Raw genomic sequence first — 8,704 nt, forward strand, 5'->3', positions numbered from 1 at the left:
CTTCTCAGCCTGAGAAATAAATTTCCTTAGCTCAAATGTATTTGGTATATTTCTTTTTGCCATAGGAGGTCAGAATAGATGATAAAAATATTCCCATTTTTTCTAGTCTCAAATGCTTCTTGCACCAGGAATTTCCTGCCATTGCAAAAATCGAGGCAAAGTAGTAGGACAAAACGTAATTGCAGCCCATCACCTATGCCTTTTAATCACTTGCCCATTTTAAGCATCCTGGGGTGAGATGAAGAACAACAATCTTCTCATATACCTCAGAAACAACATACAGGAAATTGTAAAAGGCTGGAGATGAATCATCTATCCTGTTCTATTTTGTTTCATGCCTTGTATGTGCTTCTTTTCCATGTAAATAACAAAGGAGAGAAGATTAGTCTTGTAGGATTGTCAGGAGCTGACGCTGGTGGCAAAGAATGAGAGTGATAGAAGTGACACATCTGCAACTGCTGCTGCTTCTGAGCTGATTTCAGGGGAATTCAAAGCTTGTTGGAATGGTGGCCACCTGTTTTTTTAGGAAATACTGACAATTCAGCTTCTAAAAACATTATTTTTTTTTTAAATGTTTGAGAAACTGAATGTAGAAGGAAAGATGTTCAATTTGGAAATACCAAAAAAGCCTTGTTTACATACTTTCAATAGCCTTTTAATTTTCCTTTCAAAATCATATTCGAAAACAAAAAGTAATTTGTTACTTTTCAAACAAATTTGTTAGTGTTTTTGGAGATAGATGATTTTGACAATATGAATATATTTCTACAAAATCACTTAATTAAATCAGCACCCTCTGAAAGAAAGAAAACCCAAACTCTAGCCTGTTTTTGATTGATTCCTGAAAGAGGTTTTATTGTGAGTAAGCTGTAACAGTCTAAACCAAGCCAGTAACAGCACACAGGGGAAGTGCATTAACTTCTTAGAGAACTCAATTTCACCTTGTCAACATTGACTGAAATGTGGGCTGAGACCTGCTGAACGAACACTGTTTTCTGAGGTTGTCATTGCTGAAGGAAGAAGCAAAGTTGCTAGAGAAATTGTGTGCATCCCTAGCAGTAGTCATGATTTGTGTATGGTGATAAACTGACTCACAAGAAGAAAAAAGGAACTTTATCGGTCACCTGGTGAAAATAGCCATGCTATTTTCTTGTTGCGAAATCCTCTGACCATAGAATATATAATTCCATTCACTTGTAATTTCTGTCACCTTCCCTCTCTACCACCAAATACTAAAGGCTGCATAGTAGCGAGTACAAGAAAAGGTAGTGCAGGTGTCCCAAACACTCACAGGATGCTATTGGTAGTAGCAAATCCAAGTCGCCTACAGGAAGTTAACCAGCCAGAGATAGTATGGAGCAATCATATTGTCATTATCTGCAAGTCCACAAAGTACCATCATGCCAAGGCACAATGCTCAAGAGCAAACTTGATTTCCATTTACACCACTTATTCCTGATTTAGGGTGAGAGACATGAGAGGAGAAGTATCCCCTTGGACTACTTTTAGAGTGAAGTAGCCCCCTATGGACCTGACTGAAGCTTCCCATTCATCCTTGTTTCCCCAAAAAGGGGAAAACCTCAGAAAGGGCATAGCCATTTCCTTGAGTGCTTATGAGTGCAGCAGCCTCCAGAGATGGTTCATAGATCTTTTGGAGGTTGGAATACCTGGAGAGTTGGACTCTCCGTATTTCCAGTTCTAGGCAAAAGCCCTGTGGTTTTGTTCTCTGGTCTTCTCCATGAGCATATTGGATAGAATATGGTATAATTTGTAAGTGGTGGCATTTTGTATCTTTTCAGTACAGTGTGAGAGCAGCAAGGAACACATTGAATATTATCATGCAATTTATATGTAATTGGAAGCATTTTGTTCTTTAAACAAACCTACCTTTAAAAGTGCACGTAGTAACATGAATATCTTCAGAACTTGCTGTTCTGTAAGTGAAGAAGGGGCACAAATCTCCTCCTAGGCATTAGAATTATAAACTTGAAAAGCCCCAGATTAGTTACAAACACCTGAGTGTAGTGTTTTGAAAAATATGGATTCTTCTTTTTTAAAAAATATACTTATTAATTCTTATCATTAACTATCCATGCATTATGGCTCTGATTCAGCAGAACACTCAACTATGTGTGTAAGTTTATATACTTATTATTTAAGTAGTGCACTTAAAAATAATGCATATATGTCAGTATTGGACTGAATCCCATTTTCATTCAAAAAGGAGATCCTGTACCCAAAGAGTAATTTCCATGCTGAGGTTTTTTTCACCATGGATTCAGTGATCATTATAACCAGAACAGCACAAAGTAGCACTTGAGTACTCCCTGGAGGCATTCATGTGTGGTTACTTTTGTATCTGGCAGTGGACGAAAGCCTTCATTTTCAAATAGAATTCAAATTTAAAATATTTTGTGGACATGCTCAAAGATACGTTCTAACTTTTCCTGTCAATCTCTTATTTTCTCAGTTTCTGGCTGAAAATGTGTGTTAGGTGGGGAGATAGATTAAATAAGGGCATCTTTCTGACCTTAAAGCTAATGAAATTGCTTCAAGTAACACTTTAGATTGTGCCCTTTCACAGAATTTGGACTAAAGGTTCAGATGGCAAATTTTCAGTGTCCAGCGCAAACAGAGCAGAGCACTGTCTGCTCAGTGTAACAACTCAGAATGGCTGAGAGAGGGGTCAGCAGGTCCTGTACTGTTCTTGCAGGTTTTCCCCCAAATGCCTGGGTTATTGCTGCCTTATTACGCTTCCTGTGTGTGTAATATCACAACTCTTCATGGTGTTATATTGACATAAAACTGATGATAAATAGTCCAAAGTGTCTTACTTCTGTTTTGGAGCCAGATTCTCAGTCTCATCAGTGCGATGATGAGGCTGAAGGATTGGACCAGTAACTTGGGTTGGACATTACCAAGCTGGTGCTTTAGCAAGTGTGTGTGAGCTAAGACATATCAAGTGCTTGTTTAGCATTTATACTCTGTTCACTGGTTGTTATTACTTTGTTACTGGTTGTTAGATCAAAGACAAACTATTTCCTAATTAAGTCTATATTTTTCTGTTTTCTCAATAATGTGTATTTTATAGCAGCACAAGAGATGCTATGCTGCATGCTGTAGTGTCGGGGTTCCCCTAGCAGAAGCCATACAGCTGTGGTTTCCTTCCAGGGGCTTAAAACACCTGGTGACAGAGATTTACCTGGACTGCAGTCTGAATCAGTATTGCTTTGGACAGTGTTTGCCCCTTGTAGATTAAACCTGTATCAACATGTTTGATTCAGGTTCTTCACGTATCAGACTTGATTTTACAGACATTTTTATCCCTCAGAGTGCTTAGAAGGTGGACAGTCAACATGATATTATGGTAGTTCAATTAGGGCTTTCTTTTTATCTTATAACATTTTATGAATAACAATTCAAAAAGGTTACATATCAACACTGTTGCAGAATAGAGATGTGGAGCCTTCAGCTTGGGCACTAGGCATGGCCAGGGTTCACATGATTTGTCTTCTTTACACTGAATATCACAAATACATGTTATTATGTGGCCAAAAGTTTGAAAGCCTACCTGATTATCAGGAAGGATTTTTTTCTTATCCTTTCCACAGAATATATTACATAAATTAAGGAGGACAGCTAATACTATCTATAGCTATATCCATTATGTTCACTATGGTAAATAACTGTACTTTTTAACAATTCCCCCCTTCAGTCCTTTAGATAAGCTATTTTCATTTGACTTAATACAGCCTTTTAAACACAGATAGCTCTGCAAGTTCAAAGTAGCTACAAACATTTCTTGGTTTCAAGTGTCATGAAGCAGGCTATTTATTCAGGTTTCATTCTACACTTCTGACATTACCTTCTACATATTCTTCTACTTACATTATCTGTGTGTGTACTGTGTTGTCTTAACAAACCAATTGTCACAATGTTATCTTGTAAAAGCATTTTGTTCATGATACAGAAGAAGTGAAAAGCTGTGGAATTCATGAAGGGCTACAAAAAGCATCCAAAACATTGTTCACCTCAAGGAAGTATGAGATAGCTTGATAATCTTTGGACAAATGACTAAACAACACTGTGGTGCTACTAGGTAATGAAGTATTTTACAGTGTATTCTCTATGACTTAAATGACATATTCAAGGCATGTCAGTGATGCAACTGCATGTGTTTTTGTTCTTAAAGTCTGTACTGCTCCAGCAAAGACAGTGTTTGTAATTCCTCGTGGGCCAATTCCTGCCTAGCTCTTCTGTGGGAAAGTCATTTCAGGAGGCTGTATAGCATTTGGCCTAGTGCTAACAGCTAAGGTAAAAGCTGACCACAGAAATCTCATGTAGGATGTATTCATGCTGCTGTAGCATGTTATTTAATTTAGTGGCTTTGCTTAAGCAGAGGCTGAAAATAAATTCTATAGTAATGACAAGAAACATCAGGATAAATTCTGGGACCCATTAACCAAGCAGCATTAGTAAGCGATTCTTTTTTGTTAGTAAGCATTGAACTGAGGATTCAGATCTGAAATACTAACATTTTTCCATGGAATACCAAAAAGAGGGGTAGAATATGAGCAAATTCCACCTTTAGCAATTGAAAAAGGTCAAACCTGGCCAACTTTAAAGTAAGCTATGGTTTAAAAAGAGTTTCTTTCCCATATTGAACTCTAAAAGGTAATTAGTTTCTGTTACTGTGCCTAGACTGCTCATACAGAGGAGGTATCTCTATTGTAAATAGCACTAAGAGGTACACCTCTGACTGACTGGTCAGAAATGTTACCTCTGTAGCAAACCCTGTATTTGAAAACACAGAGGATAATTTCAAAACAAAACAAAAAATTCACAAAATCATCTGGAACTGAGTTTTGGTACAAAAAACCCAAGTGAATTTGGAATCAGTGAGATCCATGTTTGAGTGAAGCGTTTTCTCCAAGAAGAAACTGCTTTTTTTCCCAGTTGAGCAAACAGGAGTTTTGCCCTTGGCTGCAGTGCATACTTCTACCAAATGATTTAAGCAGAACAGCAAAGGTCTGGGTAGTATGTTAGGAGCATGGAGTGGGCACACTGCCTGTAACTGTTTAGTTTTTTTAAAAACTCATTATTAAGCAAACGTGTAGAATATTAAGGAAATTTGTAGAGTATGTCTGACCGTATGAGTGTGTGGGTGCTGTGCTGTGGTAAAAAGACACTAATTGGTTTATGCGGTTTCTTTTGCATACTTTAGGCTCCTGTATGAGATTTTTTAATTGGTATTTATTTCTCGGCAGAGCTTAGAATAATTTTAAAGCTGTGTAACACATCATTTAATGAAATCTGTTGTCAACAGCTGTTGTAAACATGTGTTTACAAAACAAACTCTTGAATACTTGATATTTGGAAATAAAAAATAGCGTATCATCTGTGTTTTATTTCTGACCAAAAAAAAGCAAGAGGCAAAAAAGGTACTTTGGAAGCAGTGCAATCATTCTGGATCAGGTGATGAAGTATTTGGTCTTTTAATGAGTCATCAGACAAACCAAATCTTACCACTGAATTCAGTGACCACTGAATCCCAGCTAAGTACTGGTCATGCAGATATAAACTGTAAAATTCCACCATTTCCTCTTTCCTCTAGCACTAAATTTGATTGATACTAGTTATATGCTGAAAAATACAGATTTGTTTCAAATAGATATTGAGTGTTAGAAAAAACACATAAGGTACAAGTCCATGTGCAACTATGCTACTCAATATAAGGGGAACAGGACATGAATCCAAGGAGTGGACTCTGGATGTCCACACTGCTAAGTGCTTAGTTCACTCGTGGGCTCTTGATATGGACCACACCAACCAACTACCTCCATGTGGTTTGTGGGTAAGTGTTATACCTGTTTCCTACTCTCTGGACTCACTTTAACTTAAAAGTATAGGTGTATCCATGGATGGAAATTCTGTCCCAAGGCAGCCATGTCTTTCAAGATTAAAAGAACAGCAGGTTGAAGTTGAAAGTGTCTTTCTAGACATGTTTCATTACTGAGCCTTTATAGCAAAGTGTTTTGACCTGCTGTGCTCATCATGGCTGGATGAGCTGTAGCTTGTTTCTATGAAATTTTCTCACTTCTTGGTGTACTGTGAATATTATGAGCCCCCACACCCCTGCAATGACCAAACAAAACTTTGCTGCCACATGGAAGCTGAATCCGCATTGATTCAGAACATGGCTTGCCTTTTGGAAGTATCTAAGTGCTTTTGGTTTTAGAATATAGGCAAAAACTGTGGTGGTGCACAGCACCTATCAGAATCAGGCCCTCAGCCAGCAGTGCAGCTTCAGCCAATGTATGTGACGAGGGAGGAACTACTGTTTTCATGAATGATAGAGAAATCCATGGGGTTCAGATCCTCTCAGACTTCTAAGTTCAAAGTCTTAACAGTTTTAATTTCCAATACATATAAGCACACAAAAAAGTATCTTGCAGATCCCCTTGAATGTCACTTGTGTCTAAGACTAGAACTGTTAAACCAAGGGATGTGCTGTGGATGAAATTATCATCAGTATAGTTCTAGCACATCACAGGTATCATTGCTAGTTGAAAACTGAGTAAATGAGCTACCTTGGCAGGGTCTGGAAGCACAGCAGGGTAGTACAGAGGTCAAGGAGAGGCACCGTTGTATTGCTTTGTACTGACATCTGCTGCCTGAGCAGGAGTAAAATTACCCAGGGCAGCTCCAAGGGGGCTCAGGCTGTGATTGTGTCCCTTCGGGTGGGACGTTATGTTTTTGAAGTGACGCCGTGGCTTGTACCCCACTTACTGCACATTGGTTCTCATTGAAAAATGGTGTCAAAGCACACAAACTGTATTGGATTTTGCTGAAACCAAAAAGGGATGTTTTATTACAGCATAACGCCCATTGGGCACCAGCCACCCATGGGTGCTCAGACCTCAAGACTATTCCTGAGCAGATCCTCCCTGAACAGGGCTGTTGCAGCTATTGCCTTCTCAGCTGTCACTGTTTTGCACACAGATGCTCTCCTGTGCTGCTTGCATGACTTCCAATGTAGACAGCTGCAGGCATCTAAAGGGATTTTGGTGGAGACAGTGGAGGTAGTCTATGCTCAGAGCTGCACTCTGAAAAAACCCTTCAATTGACTGCCACATAAACCTAAGGTGGCTGAACTCCAGACTGATGCTCTGATCCAAATGTGTGAGGTTTTTTGTTTTGGTTTCTGTTTGTGTACATTAACACCTCAGGAACAACAGGATTTACCTACCCGTAAGACCACTAAGTCATGTTTGAAGTTCTGGAAATTAAACATTGCCTATCTTTGAGGGCTTTTCTTGGGGGCTTTCGGTTGGTAGGTCTCAGAGAATGTCTCACACAGTCCAAGGGTGTAAGGACAGTACTTGCTGCTTTCTTTTAAACCCCAGAAGAAGCATTTTACATAACAATGGCACCACCCAAAGATGTGTAAGCCTTAAAGTTACTCCATTCCAGCTCCAGGCCCTCTTTAGAATGTAACCGTGTACTGCTTTTCAAAATAGACACACCTGCTACTATTCTTGCTCCCTGCTCTCTGTGTGCTTCCTGTGAGGAGCATTTGCCTATAAAGTCAGATTTAGGCATTTGTTTTCTTCCTGAGCCTGCAACTGCCTAATGCCTGGAAGAGGCTGACAATCAGCATGTGCTGTACATGGACTCAAATGCCTTAGCTACAATACAAGTACTGCACAGAAAGAAAACCAAAATGTATTAGGATAGCAACTCACTGCTTAGAACACTTACTTAAGACAACTTCTGGCTTCTTTCATTTGGTCTGGTTTTATATTTGGTGCATATTTCCAGAGAGCAAAGTGCAGAGCTCATCGGTCGCTGTACCACTTAGCTGCAGAATAAGTCTCTCTTATATTTTTTCCCCCTCTATATTTCCGTAAGTGAGCTTAAAAAAAGGCTCCCACGTGATTTAGAAGATAGATAGGACACTAAGCTTCTGATAGTCTAGAAGACTGGGCACTGTCCTGGAAGAAGGAAGGTTGACTATTTTCAACCTGAGGAAGATGTGATTTCTTCCATTTCCTGAGCGAGTACTTTAAGCTCTCGTGTAAGGAGGAAGGACAAGTAGGATGAATGGGCGGACCACACTTGCACAATTCCCTTCTTTATCTCTAACCAAGCATTTAAAGAGAAGAAAGCATCTTGCTTTCAAAGTACACTTTTAAATAATGGAGGACACATGGTTGGTGCTGGATAACTCCCTGCACAGGTATGAGAGGTAACTGTATGCTTGCTTCAACTTGCCTTTGTTCTTGAAGTCCTCCCAAACTTGCTGGCTCAGCCTGCTCTAGATACTGCTTTGAAATGCATTCTGTGTTTGCCAGTGTGCTTTCCAGAGGTAGACATCTCTCAGGGATCTATCTGGCATTGCAACAACTGTTTTTTAATACTTAAGTTGATCCACTTTCCTGATTCCCACAAACATCACCTGTAACTTCATGTCTGCAGCAGCACCAGCATCCAGGCACTGGGTAGAAGAAAGAAGAGTTTACGAAGTATAGCTTCAGAGGCTGATTTTAGCTATTAAGCTAATCTTATTCATAGGCCATGGAGCAAATACAGAGTGCAAGTAAGAGACAGTTTACCTTGAAACCTAAGTTTCCTTTTGTTATGACTCTTGCACAAGGAGACACTCCTCCTGACTAGAGATCTGTGGTCCACCCTTGTTAAACCC

The sequence above is a fragment of the Pezoporus occidentalis genome, unplaced genomic scaffold, assembly GCF_034315485.1.
Source record: "Pezoporus occidentalis ecotype Australia unplaced genomic scaffold, CSIRO_AGI_Poc_V1 ctg4, whole genome shotgun sequence".
NCBI classification, from domain to species: domain Eukaryota; kingdom Metazoa; phylum Chordata; class Aves; order Psittaciformes; family Psittacidae; genus Pezoporus; species Pezoporus occidentalis.